At 40.0% G+C, this 16,951-nt stretch overlaps 1 long non-coding RNA gene across 1 annotated transcript in view; it reads right to left on the reverse strand.

Moving 5' to 3' along the window:
* LOC141569541 (uncharacterized) overlaps positions 1–16,951 on the reverse strand; it is a 742,180-nt gene that overhangs the window by 455,669 nt on the left and 269,560 nt on the right. The window lies entirely within an intron of this gene.

Here is a 16,951-nt window from a genome sequence, read left to right on the forward strand (position 1 = left end):
GGTGGTGTCATGAAAGGGCTTTGATGGCCTGACCAATCACAGATCTGGGTGTAGGGTGAGGTAGGCAGGCACCTCTGATACAACTCTTAAAGTGACACTCACTCTCAGGGGCTGAGCCTATGGTATAGGACCCTGACTATGTTGCCTCGACTTTTGTGTCATAGATGCCTCAATCGCTCACCTCATGTTAGTTCTGGCTCATCTTGGGAGCAAACTTGACGCAGGCTTTGAACTTATCCACATAGTCTTTTTATAAGCCAATTATTTCCACTGGAGGGAAAAACAGTGGATTTTAAAAAATCAGCTTGTTTGTTTCACTAAAATTTTTTTTGAGTAATAATATTTGGTCTAGATAGATTGATCAATTCCCTGTCCTCTGCTGTAAATTAAATTACACCATTAGAAGTCTATTAGATACACACTTAGGGATGTCATTCTGGCCCTGCTTCTTTGGCTAAATGCCAGCATTTGTTCAGGCAGTTCCTGTGTATTATTTCAGGGATGCTGGTTAGAAGAGAGGTAGAGTGGGTGTAAGATACCTTAGGGAGTGTTTTCAATAGTTTGCTAGTTTTCTCAGTGCCTCTTAATTTTTTCCCTTCCCTGTGGTTTCATGGATTTACAGGTCTTAGAACTAGAAGGCTACGTAGAAGTCATTTATTAGGTGCAATGTAGAAGTCACCCTGGCAGCAACGTGGGCAGATGGATATCTAGCTCACTTTGCTTCAAGGCTGTCCATTCCATTGTGAGGCAGTTTCATGCTTACAAAGATGGTGTTGAACTGAAATATGCCACCTCTTGTTTCCTGAGGTCCTTCTTCTGACTTCCAAAGTTACACTGAATAGGTTTGATTTTCCTTGTATCCTTGCACATGTAAGGGCCACTGTCAAATGCCTTTAAGCTGTATGTTCTTCACGGTGACATTTCTGGTTTTGAAAGCACTTCTTGATATGACATGGTTTGCAAGACGCTCACCATCCTGTTCCTTCTCCTCTGGGAATAGCTCATTGAGGACCTTTTATGATATGACACATACTCGTAGAACTGAACAAAACAAATCTGCAGAAACGGCCTTTCCTTTCCTATTTAGATCCTCTTCACTAAGCATGACAATTCTAATTCTACCTATGAACTCAAGACACAAAGCTGCGCACTGGAACGTGATGGGCACGTAAGGGCATTTGGTTCGTCATCCTGTATTTACATGGTTGATTTTTTTTCTTTGTCTAACTGAAAGTAGGCTATATATTTATCCTTTTACATTCATCCTGTTAAGTGTGGTCAATTGAAGCAGACTGTTAAATACAACTGCAATGCTGAGTGTCTCATTTAGCATAGCATCCCCTCGTTTTAGGTCTTCTGCCCGTGTTCATGGCATCTTTTTCTCCTCAGCCAAAGTTGCTGATTAAAATTTGAACATGGTTAGATATTGGGTAGAAGTCTGTGACACGCTGGGAAAAACCTTCTCTATGTCAGCATTTTTCTGGAAAGCTGCTGCTTGAAGAAACACAAGGTTTCTGGCCAAATATGTTGGGAAACGTAACATCCTATATCCCCTTTGTTAGACTCACAATGCATATTAGGTATCTCACAAACTCGGATAATTACAGGAATTGAGAAACTCAGTTGGGCAATGTTTAACCCAAAGTGTCCAAAGGATTTTGCCAATGGAATCTCTTCTCAATATATCAATTAAACTTTTTATATGGAATAATTTTAAATTTATAGGAAAGTTACACAGGCAGCACAAGGGGTTCCCATGTACTCCTCAACCAGCTTCAGTTTCCTGCACTCTTTCCTCACACTACTATGGCACATTTGTCAAATGAAAGAAATCAATGTTGGTGTGTTAATGTCGACTAAACTGCAGACTTGATACCACCAGTGTCACATTTATGTATGTTTTCTGTCCCAGGATCTCGTACTAGACACTGCATTGCATTTAGTTGTCATGTGTGATTTGTAACACTTTCTCACTCTTTCCTTATTTTTTATAACCTTACCTATTTTTAGAAGTAATGGTCAGGTATTTTATAGAATGTCCTTCAAATTAGGTATGACTGATGTAATTTATTATGGTTATTGGGTTGTGGATTTTTGGAGCGAGTTCCAAGCTTCATATGCCTGGGCTCTGCTATCTTCAGAATGGCACACTAATGCCTGTCTCATACACACAGACACAAACACATAGTTAAACCACTTGGTTCATAGTAGAGACTTTCCAAGCCCCAACTGTCCATGTTATAGAAATAGTAGGTCTATAGCAACAATTGTGGAGGTTCCCATATACCTGTCCAAGAATTTCCCTCATAGTTTCTTCTGGTCCACGTCAGAATGTTTATTTTAACAAATCTAAATTTATTCAACTTACACTTTTTTATCTTAACATTGTGCCATTCTATTTTTTTTTTTTTTTTGGTAAAATAACACTTTTATAAATGAAATGAGGATTATAAATGATGTTGAAAGATGTTTACTAGGGAAAAAAAAAAAAAGTAAAACTAATGTCAGTAGCCAGACTTGGCTTTGCAATATTTCTGGTAGGTGAAACCCAAGGAATTATAAGCACTCATCTAGCACGTTAGCAATTAAACACAATTCAGAATGCTACTAGGTAATCATGGTGGCTGGCAAGAAGAGTTAGAGGGAGGTCTGGGAGGCTGGAGAGTTGAGGCAAAGACCTATAAAAGACGTAGGTCTGATTTGTGATTCGGAGGTGTGGAATTAGAGACGGGAGGATGTTAACATTTGGGGGAAAGAAACCAATGTGGCCTTGAGAAAGAGATGAGGGGCAGCCTGGAGGACTAGGACAGAAGATGCAGGTTGAGAAGAAAGTGGAAATGGAGAAAAATAGTTTGGGTCAGGCGAAGGGAAAAGGGAAATTTCAAAAACCGTAAGATAATCAAAGATGTTTCCATTTAATATGCTAAAGAAAGGCAGTGAACCTGGAGTGGAGGGGTCCTGTGGCATTGCCAGTGTTAATTAGGGAAGCAGGTCCATGTGAAGAAAGCAGGATGCATTGACATAAAGAACGGCGGCTGTATTTGTGGTATTTTGAGTACATTAGACTGAGACTTGAATGGAGTGTGGCAGCGGTAACTCAGAGAAAGGAACAGCTAGGAAGAGAAGGGATCCAAGTAGCAATGAACGTTTTTTTGCTTCTACTGTACAAGGTCTGACAATTAAGTTCGCAGACTTGTTGCAACGATGTTGGTTAACTTTTTTTTTTTTACATCAGAGGGATTGTACATTATGAATTTGTACCAAATGGACAAACAGTTAACCAAGTTTAGCATTTGGAAGGGCTGAAAAGGCTGCATGAAAAAGTTAGACGACCTGGACTGTCCACCAACGATTCGTGGCTCTTGCATCACGGCAATCCACCAACTCATACGACACTGTCTGTGAGGGAGTTTGAGCCAGTAAAGAAATAACTGGATTGGAACACCCTCCCTACTCACCTGATCTGGCCCCCAATGACTTCTTTCTTCACCCGAAGATAAAGGAAATATTGAAAGGAGACGTTTTGATGACATTCAGGACATCAAGGGTAATACGACGACAGCTCTGATGGCCATTCTAGAAAAAGTTCTAAAATTATTTTGAAGGGTGGAGTAGGTGCTGGCATCGACGTGCATAGCTTCCCAAAGGGTACTTCGAAGTTGACCATAGTGATATTCAGCAATGAGGTGTGTAGCACTTTTTCTAGGATGAGTTCGCAAACTTCATTGTCCTACCTTGTATGACATACATTTAAAGTGCAATTATCAAATGATCTCACTTAGTTGTCTCATTTAATTGTCACATCAACTTCATATAAATGTTTCCATCCTTCTTTATGTGAAAACACTGAAACTCATAGACGTCACATAATATTAAATTGGTGCAAAAGTAATTGCGATTTAAAGGTAAATTGCAAAAAGCGCAATTACTTTTGCACCAACCTAATATATCCAACTTCATGCAAAGGTATGGTAAATATCTTAGCTAAATTTAAACACAGGTCTAATTAGCTCCAAGGCTTTTCCCCCTCCACTGCATTCCCATTAGTAGGGGAAAGCATGCTATATTTGGTGCCTGATTCTATAGCTGGTATAAAAGGAGTGTTTAATCAGAAATGACTCAAGTTTTCAAGCTGAAGACTCATTTTTTGTGTATGTGTTTTTTTCAGTTAGTTTCAGGTGTACAAAGCAATATAATAGTTAGACATTTACACCCCTAACAATGTGATAACCCCCCAATCTATTACCTCTGGCATCGTATATAGCTGTTACAATACCATTGACTATATTCCCTATGCTGTACTCCACATCCTGTGTATGTATGTACATGACACACACAGAGGGTGCCAAAAAAATATATATGCAATTTAAGAAAGAAAAAACTGTATTAAAATTACGTTGATGGTAAACATTTTAAGCACCTCTTGTAATTGCAGAGGTTAAATGTGACTTGTGTTCATCTTTTGTTATCGGTATATATTGAGTATTACTGAAACTTTGTTCCTTTCTTAAAATGGCTCCAAGATTCTTTGCTATAAATTTGGAGACTCATTGAAGCAAAGAATCTTGGAGCCACTTGACAGGGAAGTTAGAGGGGAATGCATTTGTAGAGCAAGAAGTGTTTGGTTTGAGACATGTCCAGTTTGTTGTGTTGTGGGGACACACAAATGGAAATGCTAAGTAGGACTGGAGATTTGGGACTGTTGTTCAGCTGAGAAGACAGGAGGAGAAATATGAGAATAATTGGCAGAGAAACTATTGTTGATACTGAGAATGAATATTCTTCCCAAGAAATAGAGAGTAACGAAAGACAGGCTTAAGAATATTTCATGGAATCAGAAAATTCATGTGATTAGATTATGAAAGAGAAGGACAGAGAGCCAAGTGAAGAAACAAGAAATATTCAGGAGAATCAGAAAAGAGCATTATGCTATGAAACAAAGGAAGAGAACATGTTGAGGAGTCCTGATAATCAATGGACAGGAGGTGAATAGACACTGAATTTGGGGGAAGGAAGTTAACAATGACTCTCAGAAAGGCCCTTTTTGTCGAGTAATGGAGAAACACATATTGCAATGGAAGCAGTTAGGATGAAAGACAACTGGACCACTGGGGAACTTTGTGTGATGGGGAGAGAACTTTTCATCTTGTACCAAAGCTGAAAGGCACTGTGTCTTAATTTTTAAATAAGGCTCTCAGAAAATCAAGATTTCATGGCCAAGTTACTGGTATTGTTCTGTGAAGGATCCAGTGGGTTTCAAGATTACTTATCATGAATATTGGAAGGAAATGCACTTTAATAGTCTTTCAAAATATGTGGGAGGATAGGATGAGGGAGAGAATCACAAGGAAACAAGAACCATTCATTAACAGTTTCAGAAAAGGAAAGTCTTTCTAAAAGGAGGGAGAGGGAGTACTGGGAGTTATTTCAAGGAGATTACAGTGCTATTTTTAGCTATCCATTAAACCTTTCTCTATCAAATTTAGTTTATTCTCCAGAGTGGGGGGATGCATTATTTAGGTATATGGAGAAGTGAGGCTATTGAGGTAATTAATTCTCCTTTCAGCAAAAACTGTAAAAAAAAAAAAAAAAAGTAAGCTGATTAGCACCTGCAATAAGCTCCTTTGGAGAAATTCTTGCTTACCAATTACTTCCTATGGAAATTTTAACATATTGGCATTCATTCTTAAAATAATAATAACCTTCAATTATCCTTTAGCTCTATTTTGAGGTATTTGAAGGGCTTCTCAGGACTATTTCATTTCTGATAGCTATAATGTAGGTAAGTGGAAAGAATAGCAGTATTATCAACATTATTTTGCGTTATATACAGAAGCCAAAAATAATCCTTAGAATCATGGGATTTTCGAGGTGAAAAGGACTGACTTTGGAGAGCTTCTCTTCTAATCCTTTCATTTGCAAGCAAGGAAGCTAAGGTCAACAGAAGCTGTCTGATGGAAACATGATGTGTCACAGATGCAATTTTAAATTTTCTAGTGGCACATTAAAAAAAAGCGAAAGGGGAGACTTTTGATTCTGGACAAGATGATGTAGGCACATTTCCCCTATTCCTTCTACCTATTTTTTTTTAATATAAAACAAACAAGGAGACTTTAAAATCTGGAAAGGAGAAGGCAAACCATTGGAGGACTTTGGAACTTGAGAAATGAAACAATGGTGAGTTCCCCGGGTTTTCTTTTTGCCTCCCTTGTATCCTGAATTGGGTGCTGGAGAAGCTTGCAACTCAGAAACACCCACAGGCATGGCCAAAAATAAAGTCCCAAGAAAAAAACCCGTGTTTTTTTTTTTTTAAGCCAAAGGATAAGGAAAGGATTAGTCTAGCAAGAAAGAGACCTTTTTTGATAATAACTGCCCTGCTCACACATAACAGAAAAACAAAAACACAGCAAATCTCTCCTGGTCTTATCAGCAAAAGCCAAGTGTGGAGCCTAGATTTCCATCCTCATTCACTGATAATAAGATACCCGTGTCTCTTTCCATTGGGGTGGTATCCAAGGAGACCCAAGTCTCCAAGACTATATTTTCAGCACTATCCAGAGGTAATGAGATGCCTTCTCCACAATCTGTCCCCCATCATGTCAATAGAACGCACCTAGGGAGTCTGGACTTCCATCCTCACCTAGCAGTAATGAGGCATACCTCACTTTCTCCAGTGTGTGTGTAGTTTGAATGGGAGCTTGGACTTCCAAACCTACCTGGTGTCAGTGGAGGCCTGCTGAAAAAGAAGATTTAAATAATATACAAAGTATTAATACAGAAAATGTCTAAGACAAAATTGAAATTCATTCATCATATCAAGAACCAGGATGAATGAGGAAAAAACACATTAACAGATGCCAACCTTAAGAAGAAACAGATATTTGAATTATCTGAAAAAGGATTTAAAGACAACCATCATTTAAAAAAAAAGTGTCAGTGTTCGAGTATGACGTACTTGAAACAAATCAGACAAAAACTCTTAGGAAGAAGTAGAAGATATAAAGAAGAAGAAAAAAGAAATTTTAGAACTGAAAAATATAGTAATCAAAATAATCTCCCAGCATGGGCTCAATGAAAGAATGCAGATGAGAGAGGTGTGAAGCAGGGAACTTGAAGATAGAACATTGGAAATTAACCCAATCTTAACAACAGAGAGAAAATAGATTGGACAAAAAATAACAGAGCCTCATGGACCTGTGGACAATAAAATAAAGCTCTGATATTCATGTCATTGGAGTTCCAGAAGAGGAGAAAGAATATGCGTATGAACAAGTATTCAACAGAATAAGGACTGAAAATTTCCCAATTTCATGAATGATATTAACCTATGTATTCAAGAAAAATGACCGCAAACACAATAAATCCAAAGAAATTCATTCCAAGATGCATCATAATCAAACTTCTGTAATCTAAAGACAACGAAAAACTCTTGAAAGCAAATAGAGAGAAATTATATATCACCTATACAGGAGCACCATTTCAAATGGCAGCAGATTTCTTGTGAGAAATCATGAAGGCCAGAAGGAAGTGGCATAACATTTTTCAAATGCTGAAAGAAAAGAATGATCTACCCAGAGTTCCATATGCTGAGAAAATACCTTCAGAAAAGAAGATCAAGATACTCTCAAATGAAGGAAAACAAAGAGAATTCATTGCTAGCAGACCTAACCTAAAACAAAAAACAAATGGCTAAAGCGCATTCTCTAAATGGAAAGGGGATGATAAAAGAAACTTTGGAATATCAGGAAGTGGGAAAGAAAACAATAAGTAAAAATATGAGTAAATATAGTAGACTATCCTCTTCCTGAGTTTTCTAAGTTATGTGTAACAATTGAAGCAAAATGATAACAATATGTGATATGGTTTTAAATATGTGTAGAGGAAATAGTTAAACCAATTATAATTGGGGAGGAAAAGGGACAAAAAAGGTAAGGTTTCTATACTTCATCAAACTTTAAAATAATGATACCAGTCGACTGTGATAATTTATGGATATATAATGGAACACCTGGAGGAACCAATAAAAAGCCATACAAATAATACACTCCAAAGCACTAAAGATAAAATGGAATTCTCTAAAAAATTTTCAGCTGATCCGCAAGAAATATGTACATGGAAACATGCTCAAAATTATGAGTCATAAGGGTAAAGGGAATCAAATCCACAATGAGATACTACTTCACTCCAACTAGGATGGCTATAATAAAAAACACAGACAATAACAAGTGTTGGTGAGGATGTGAAGGAGAAATTTGAACCCTCATACATTGTTAGTAGGAATGTAAAATAGTGCAGTAATGTTGGAAAACACTTTGGCAGTTTTTCAAAATGTCAAATGTAAAATTACCATAAAAATCAGTAAATAAAGTTACCATATGACCTAGCAATTCCATTCTTAGGAATCTACCCAAGAGAAATAAAAATGTGTTCACACAAAAATTTGTACACAGATGTAAATAGCAGCATTATTCATAGTAATCAAAGTGAAAATAACCCAAATGTTCATCAACTGATGAATGAATAAACAAAATGTGTTATGTCCTTAAAATGGACTATATTATTCAGCAATAAAGAGGAATGAGGTATTGATAAATGCTGTAACATAGGTGATCCTTGAAAACATTATGTGAAGTGAAAGAAGCCAGTCACAAAAGACTGCTTATTTTATTATTCCATGGATATAAAATGTCCAGAATAGGCAAACATATATGGAGAAAGTAGATTAGTGGTTTCCTAGGGCTGAGGATGAGGGTGGGAGGTGAGGTGAACTTTGGAGTGAGGTGGGAGGGGTTATGGTAGTGACTGCTACAGAGCTTCTTTCAGGGTAATGAAATATTCTAAAATTAAATGGTGGTAATTGTTTCAAAACTCTGTAAATATACTAAAACCCATTGAACTATTCACTTTGAATGCATGAATTGCATGACATGTGAATTATATCTAAATTGTTAAAATAAAGAATACATGGAACTATGTGAATCTTTGGCTTCTAAGAACTTTGCCCCCTTCGTATATGTTAATTTCATCATCTAATTTTCCCCTCTAAAGGCAATACAGTTTACAAATGAGAAAACTGAGGCACAAATATTTTGTTATTTTTCCAAGGTCACACAGTCTCCATGAAGCAAACTCAAACAGATTTCCTGACTACACAAAGGGGCAATTAACAATAGACTGGGGAAACATGGGAAAGGCAAGAAACGGAAACCATTCCCAATAAACATATTCAATTGTGGTAATCTGGGATAAAAAAAAGGCAATCCAGTGTGACAGAAGTTTTTATTTCCTTCCTCGGGGGCTTTGAAATTGCTTGTAGTTGATAAAACCATTCAGACTGAGGATTTGGGGCAAGGGCTTATGCTCAGTTCTTTGCACTGTGCATTACTACTGAGGGAGATAGCAATGGCTTAAGTCCTTAGTAAGAATCCTTGTAAAGGGAAAAGAAACACAAATGACAATGTTAACAACTACCAAAGCTTCACTTTGGGAGTTTATTGATATTTCTAAATGATAGGAATAGAAAAATTATGGAAGAAAAGGCAACAGCCTTTAAGGGTGGATAAATTTGGCAACTTGTTTTTCTGTCAATCTCATTACAGCACTTGACAGGAAAGTAGATACATTTGATGGCATTTACTACTCGTTTCAATAGCCTTTACTTCAGAAATATTATCACTTTTAATTTTTCAATTTTTGCTGAAATGGTGTTTGATATAGTTTTTTTTTCTCATTATGGAGTCTGTCTCAATTTGCTGAAAAAGACTGCAACCCCACTGAAGTATGGCAGAAAATTAATTAACGGGTGTGTGGCTATTTAAAGATCATTCAGGGAGAAAAATCAAGTGGTTTTTCTAGACTGGCTGACTTTGATCTGAATATTCTCATCTTGGAATGACACAGATTTCACGGATGACAGCCATGAGTTAAAACCTGGAAAATTTTGAGGCTTGCATGTCCTAGCTCAGACAGGTTGGGGTCCACAAGGATAGGCCAGAGAGGAGGGGAAGCAGCAGAGAGAAAGGGAGAGAGAGGTGAGGGAAACTAGTTTGACTGGTGAGGATGACTTCAAAAGATAGCCAGGCTTTCTAATGTGCAAAGTTCAAAAAGCCTGGTTATCTTAGACCAGGACTAGTTACATGGTGGGTGAAGGTGTTCTAATCCTATAGCTATAATTCACACACCTGTCAGTACAAGAAGTCTGGTGTGAAAGGCCTCCGTGTTCCCAGGCAACTTGCAAGTCCGAAAGCCTTTGGGATTTTTCAACCGTCAGGAACAGGTAATTGGTGAGGTGTCAGGACCCCACCCAAGCAGGCTATGGTTCAGGAGGGGATTTTGTTGCCAATGGAACTGTGGAATGTTGATGAGAGGAAACAGGATGAAAGCTTGTTGTGTACACTGTTTCAACATGAGGTGGGGCTTACGTGATGCAGAGTCCATGTGGTACACTTGACATTGCGCCGATGACAGCAAGGCTGATTCCAGCCCCAGGGGAAAGTGGGTCAAGGTTGCTGGTAAAATTCATGCCAGGAGCAGGCCTTGTGGAGGAGCCAGCTTTTGGTGAGTGAGGTAGGTGTGTCTGGCAAATCAGGAACTGACACCCACTCACAGACAGGCCCAACAGTCATCATTGCTGTATAACTGCACCCGTGCAATAAGGTGGAGTAGTGTACGGATCATGAGCAAGGCTATATTATATAGATTGAAATGCGAGTTTCAGGTCTTCTCCTTACTAATTGTATGACACCGGGGAAGTTACCTAACTAAGCCTCGGTTTCCTCTGTTGTAAAATGGGGTTACAATGCTATTTATCTCCTAGGGTGGTTGTGAAAGTAAAATGAGACAGGTCACATCAAGTGCACATAATACCACGTCAGTAAATGTTAGCTACCCTTACCGCTGCTTTATTCAATTCATCCTTCCAACTCTGGGCACTGATTTTGTCACTCAGGCTTTGATCTAGGTGGAAAGATGGAGTGTTTTCCAGTCAAGTCTTTTCAACACAGTACCCTGTGATCTAAGGCCTTGCTACTTAGTAAGGTCTGCAAACCAAAGCATCACCTGGGAACTTGTTCAAAAGGCAGAAGCTCGGCCTCCATCCTTGTCCTCCTGGATCAGAATCTGCATTTTCATAAGAGCCACCGGATAATTTCTACGCACATTAGAATTTAAGAAGACTTGTATAATGGATTACCTTATGATTTGGATTCTGCTTTCACCAATTATTGCCCTCATAAACTAGTTCAAGTTACTTAACTTCTCTGAGTATATTTCCCCATTTGTAAAAATAGAACAACTGCTATGTGTTATCACTGTGAAGAGTATATGAAATAACATATGTTAAAGTTCTTACCAGTGCTCTAGCCATGTATAGGCAGTGCAGCCTCTGATTACTAGGGGGTAATAATGACAAGTAATTTTCAGGGCTCCAGATGTGGTCGGCTCTCGCTAGGCCTTGGCTTTATAGGCCCTCACTATGATCCTAAAACACATAGAGCTTTAGTGAATTAAAGTAAATAATTCCTGTCTTTTTCCAGCTTGATTGAGGCATTGAGACAAATAAAATTGTATATATTCAAGGTAAGCAATGTGATGATTTGATATACATGTAAACTGGAAATGATTACCACAGTCTAGTTAGTTAACACATCCATCACCTCCCATAGTTAATACATATCCCAAAGCAGACACTTTTTCTGTAAGGACCACATAGTGATTATTTTTGGCTTTGTGGGCCCCACGGTCTCAGTCATGACTACTCACCGCTGCCCTCTTACTGAGACAACAGCTATAGACAGTATGTAAATAAAAGCACATGGCAATCTTCTCCCAAAATGTACAAAACAGGTGGCGTGACACAGTATAAGGAATAAAAAGAAATTTGGGGCAGAGCTTAGCGTTCATTCTAAGCCCTCCCCTCAAGGTCTTTGGGGGACTTAGGAAGGAAGCAGACATGACCACAGTATTGGCTGTGTCTTGGAACTGAGACGTATGTGTTGAGGAAGGGGACACATCTTTCCGGTGAGCTGAGTATTGCTTCTCCATGACCAGCAAGGTTGTGTTTGGGAGTGGGTCTATTCCTGGAGCAATGTCTCTTCATTCTGTGTCTCCTCATGCCTAGAGCCTTCCTGGCCCTAGTCTACTCTTCCAAACTTGCCAAAGAGTCACATCATATTCCTCAGAAACAATCTTTTAACAACACGGCTCATGCATTAGCAAGGGAGTGGATTGTGATAAATTGTGTGCTTCCAGGTGGCAGGCTTGCTGGGCCTCTAGCTTTGAGCCGGGAAGGACGAGGGCACAGCAGAGACCAGAGGGCCCTAGGACGATGGACCCAGCTGTAGAGTTACGTGTCTTAAGCTTTAGTATGTTTGTGTTCAGAAAACAGTGACAGGGATGTAAGGTACAGCATAGAGAGTAATCATAACGTTGCAACAACTACACGTAGTTCCAGGTGGGTACTAGACTAATTGCGGGATCGCAGCAAAAATTATATAAATGTTAACCACTATGCTGTGCAAGTGAAACAATATGAAATAATACTGAATGTCCACTGTAACTGAGAAAAGTAAACAATTAAGAAGAAAAGACTCAGACTACCATTGTATCCAGAAGATTCGGGCAGTGGGTGGGCTCTTGACAGCAGGAATCGCTGGGCTACAGTTTCCTTTCCCGGGGACTTGAGTGAGATTGAGGCAGAGCCTGAGCAAGTGGAAAGACCAGGCTCCAGGTCTCCAGGAAAGGAAGCTGGCAAGGGGCTAGGGGACCCAAGCCAAGGTGGAGCAAACCCAGTACTGGAGGTGAAGCCCAGGAATGTGGAATGGGAATGGCAGTAGGAGCCAGGGGGCAGCCTGAGCCCCAGGAGGCTCCTGGTGCCACTCTTAGGCCTGCTGTCATCGCCGACAGGCTGTAAGGCTTCTATGTCTGCTGTGGGGCACGGGACAATCAAATTAGGACTGGCTGGCACAACGCCCTAGATTTGTACATGCAATCTTAAGTTTTTCGGTATCACTGGATGCTGCAGTTGCTCTACATATTTTAAATGGCATGGCTTTGTGGAGGATGTTGCCTTTGGTGAAACACAGGGAAATACACTTGTGTGAGTGCCTGGTGGGCTTTTGTGGCAGTCAGACTGCTCAGCGAGTTTCTAAAAACCTATTGTACTGTAAAGGCTGGGTGCTCTTGGGATTGTGTATCAGTCAGGGTCCAGTGAGGAGGCAGGAACCTCGTCAGCAACACCAAGTCCTCACTTAACATTGTCAATAACTTCTGCGACTCTAAGCGGAAGAACACATAAGCAAACCAGTTTTACAGTTTGCTAATTGATACAATGAGAATTGTGCTCCTGCAGCATCTCATCAACGTTAGAACGAAACGATGTTATCCTGCTGTACTGGAACAGGGAAAATTACCTAGGAGTAAAGCATTGTTAACAAGCTTTACCATTGCTGACTAAGCCACTAAACAGTGAAAAAGAAAACAGTAAGGAATCACGGAAGGAGAAACTACTGGAAACAACACTCACCTCTGGGCTAGGGAAACAAACAGAAGAGTTGGAATACTTAAAATTTAACCCCTCAGAGGAGTGTTTCCATAGAGTTAAACCCCGATCTACGAGGATGGTTGTTTCGGGTGTTTCTGAGGGGAGAGCAATGAAGGGGTCCTACAAGGGTTGAGAAATCTGCAAACTGCATTCAGCTACTGTCATGGGATGGCACTGCCACTGTAGTGGAGGACTGTGGGTGGAGAAATCGTCCCAGGAAGCAGACAGGAAGCAGCAACTCCTTCCTCCTTCCTCTAGCCCTGCAGGCCCCTCTAGAGCCTCACAGGGCTCCAGCCAGCAAATCAGAAATGTGAATCCACATCACAAAGCAGCCCAGGGAAGAGGGGGCAGGTAGGAGTTGAGAGAGAGAGAATTGATAACCCACAGTACTTTCCTGCTTTTCTGGGACCGGCTCTGTGGCTTTGTCGGCCCATCTGTCCACTGAGGTGACAAATGACTCAGGATAACCTTCCGAATTACTCTATCATACTTCCTCCCCAGCACCTGTAGGGTGATCCACAGAAAATCCCGTGGTGGGCTCTCAGGAAGCACTGTGCATTGCCATGACCAACAAGATGAAATCAGGGCTCTAGAGCTTTCTGATCCCGGAGACGGAAATGAATGCCACATTTTTCTACTATTATCTTTTTATAGAAAAATCAAATTCATGTTCCTGTATCCCCACACAGGATTGGGCATGAAATGACTAAATGGCGGACTGAGTGTAGCCAGAGCAAATGATTGGTTTTGGTGGCAAAAAAATCAGAGGCAATGATTTCTACTGGGGAGTTCTTTAGAAAAACATACATGCTAGAACATGTTGTGCCTCCTTCAGAAATTCAGGGCAGTCAGAGTGAGAACTCCATTTCACACACTACATCTCAGAGAGAGAAACCATTCGGAGATGTCCATGACATTATTTGTAGGCCATACTTGCAGGTAATACATTGAAAGTGAGCAAACCTTCTTAAAGTACAGAACAGAGTTGGAGCTAATTGGGAATGGCCAGTGTTATGAAACGTTAGACCACTGATGACAGACTGAGAGTCTTGTAGAGTTTAATTATCCCTGTTACAAAGATGAGACCAATGCAAATTGCTATGTTAATAAGCAATGGACATAAAGACTCATAAATTCAAGTGCTAAGAGAAGAAGACTAAGATAGTACTGGCTAAGATTTTCACGTTGTTGTTTTTTAATGAACAATTAGAGTTCATGCCAAATTACCATGTGTGTTATTATTAGTGTTCACACATTTACTTTTGTCAATTAACTGTTTTGTAAATCAGCTATTGTTAATTGCAGTCCATTATTCTTCACCTCATCCTCTGCCTTTCAACACATATAGCTTATCCATTGAAAAGTGAGCCTACAAATTCAGAAAAATTCTTCTCAACCCCAGACTGTGTGTGGTTAAATCTAGATCTATTTTTTCCTACTATGCTGTAATTACAGTTCTTAGTATGGACCGACTTCCTCGATTCTACTCGGCTCTGCGTCATGATTTTTCTGACCACTCATTATTGCCCATCCCTTCTGGCTTTATTACCTGACTGATCCTTTTCGGACCACAGCTCTGTTTGATTGTACCCTCTGACCTGTGACAACAGGGAAGAAGTACATTCCCAACCCAGTTGGATCCCTGCCCCAACTGAGTTCAGACGGGTGGTATCAGGCATTTCTTAGGTCATCCCTCTGTAATCTCAGCATAAGCTCAAGGAAAAGTACCTCCATGCTTTGTTCTGGTACCAATGGCAGTTACAGTTACTGCTCCTGAAGGATTCAACCGAGTAATAGTCGCCCCCTGCAGAACAATATGTAAATTATGTATATTCACTATTGCTCTGCCGTACATCATACTACATTGCATCAGTGATATGTGTGGTTGCATGTCAAGTTGGGGGAGAAGCAAAAGCCTCTAATTCCTTAGGTATTAGGGCATTCCTATTCAACTTGTGTTCCTGTATTCCACTAAAACTTGGGTGTTTTTTTCACGACCACAAGAAAAGACTCTCACTGGAATTGTTAAGAGCACAAATGATGTCAGAAATGCAAAATGCGATTTCCAAGGGAAGCAGCAATGTAGAGACCAGTGTAATAATTGCACATTTGGTCTGCAATGGGAAGTGTCATTCTTGAAATGAAAAACAAAAGATTATACACCATCAATTGGTTAGCTGGACTGTCAGGATTGCCTGCAAAGGTTAGGAATTACTGGTTTAGATCTCTCCATGGGAGAAAAATGGAAACTATAGAAGGTTAGATAGATTAGATATAATAAGCATTTTTTACTTGATGACATGTTGTTGCAAAGGAAAACTTTTGGATGGAAAGACGGGGAATTAAGTGTCCAGAAGAGTATGATTTTCTCTGCTTCTTGACAATGTTAGCTGATAGGCAGCGATGGGAACTAGGGCAGACTGGATTTCTGAAGTCTGCTGGGTGAGCAGAGAGCTCGTGTACAAAAGCAAAGTGACAGGCTGCTTGAAATCTCAAGGTCAAGACCGCCAAGGAATATGAGACGATGTGAATCCATGTTGCAAATACAGTGCTTATCATTTAAGAAGCAGGGGACCAAATTAGGTTTTCCTTTCTTCATAGAGGAACACAGGTAAAATTATGAAAATTTTATCATTTTTAGCTAAACTGTACACATGCCGGGTAGGATGACGTTAAGTCTTACTCATCTGTTTTATGGAGAGGCAGCACGCCTTGCCACTCAGATTTCAGGGTGAATTATTTCAATAACCCTTCCACCGAAAAGCCATTAGGCTGACTCTGTGCTTAGATTTGTGCTAGAGAAAGTTATGCTCTTTGTCCAAGGAGACCTTTTCAACTATAAATTGTGGGGCTGTGGCACCCATGTAGCTGAAGACCTTTGCAATTCTTAGTTCACGTTTTCCTAACTGGATGAAACATTTGAGTACCATATGTACCCATTACTTTTACTTCATGAGGGGGGGCACATGTGGCTTAGAAGTTAGTGTACGTTGCCCAGTGGGAAACACATGTAGCTATAGGATCACACTATCACCACAGGCAGGGACCTGCTGATTTCTTCTCGGTGCCCAGCCTGATCAACTGGTCCAGGGGCCTACAGGGTCTAATTGAGAAGGATTACTTATTAGGGCTCTGCTTTGTGGTGTTTCTCACATGTTGGTAAGGGGAGGCAGCATGCGGACACCATGTATGTGCCATCTCTGACCTAAAGAAGAGCATCTAACTGAACAGTTTGATAAAAGCTGGCTGCTGAAACTTTTTAGGTTCTGTTCTATAAGGGACAACTATTACTTGGTTCCTTCACACCTCATAGTATCCAGACAACAGCACAGCAGGGTAGTTGGAAAATAAGCCTACTGTGTTGTTCTCTGGATATTATGGGACACGAAGGAACCATCGATATCTTGAACA

This window comes from Rhinolophus sinicus, chromosome X (genome assembly GCF_036562045.2).
Source record: "Rhinolophus sinicus isolate RSC01 chromosome X, ASM3656204v1, whole genome shotgun sequence".
Taxonomy (NCBI): Eukaryota; Metazoa; Chordata; class Mammalia; order Chiroptera; family Rhinolophidae; genus Rhinolophus; species Rhinolophus sinicus.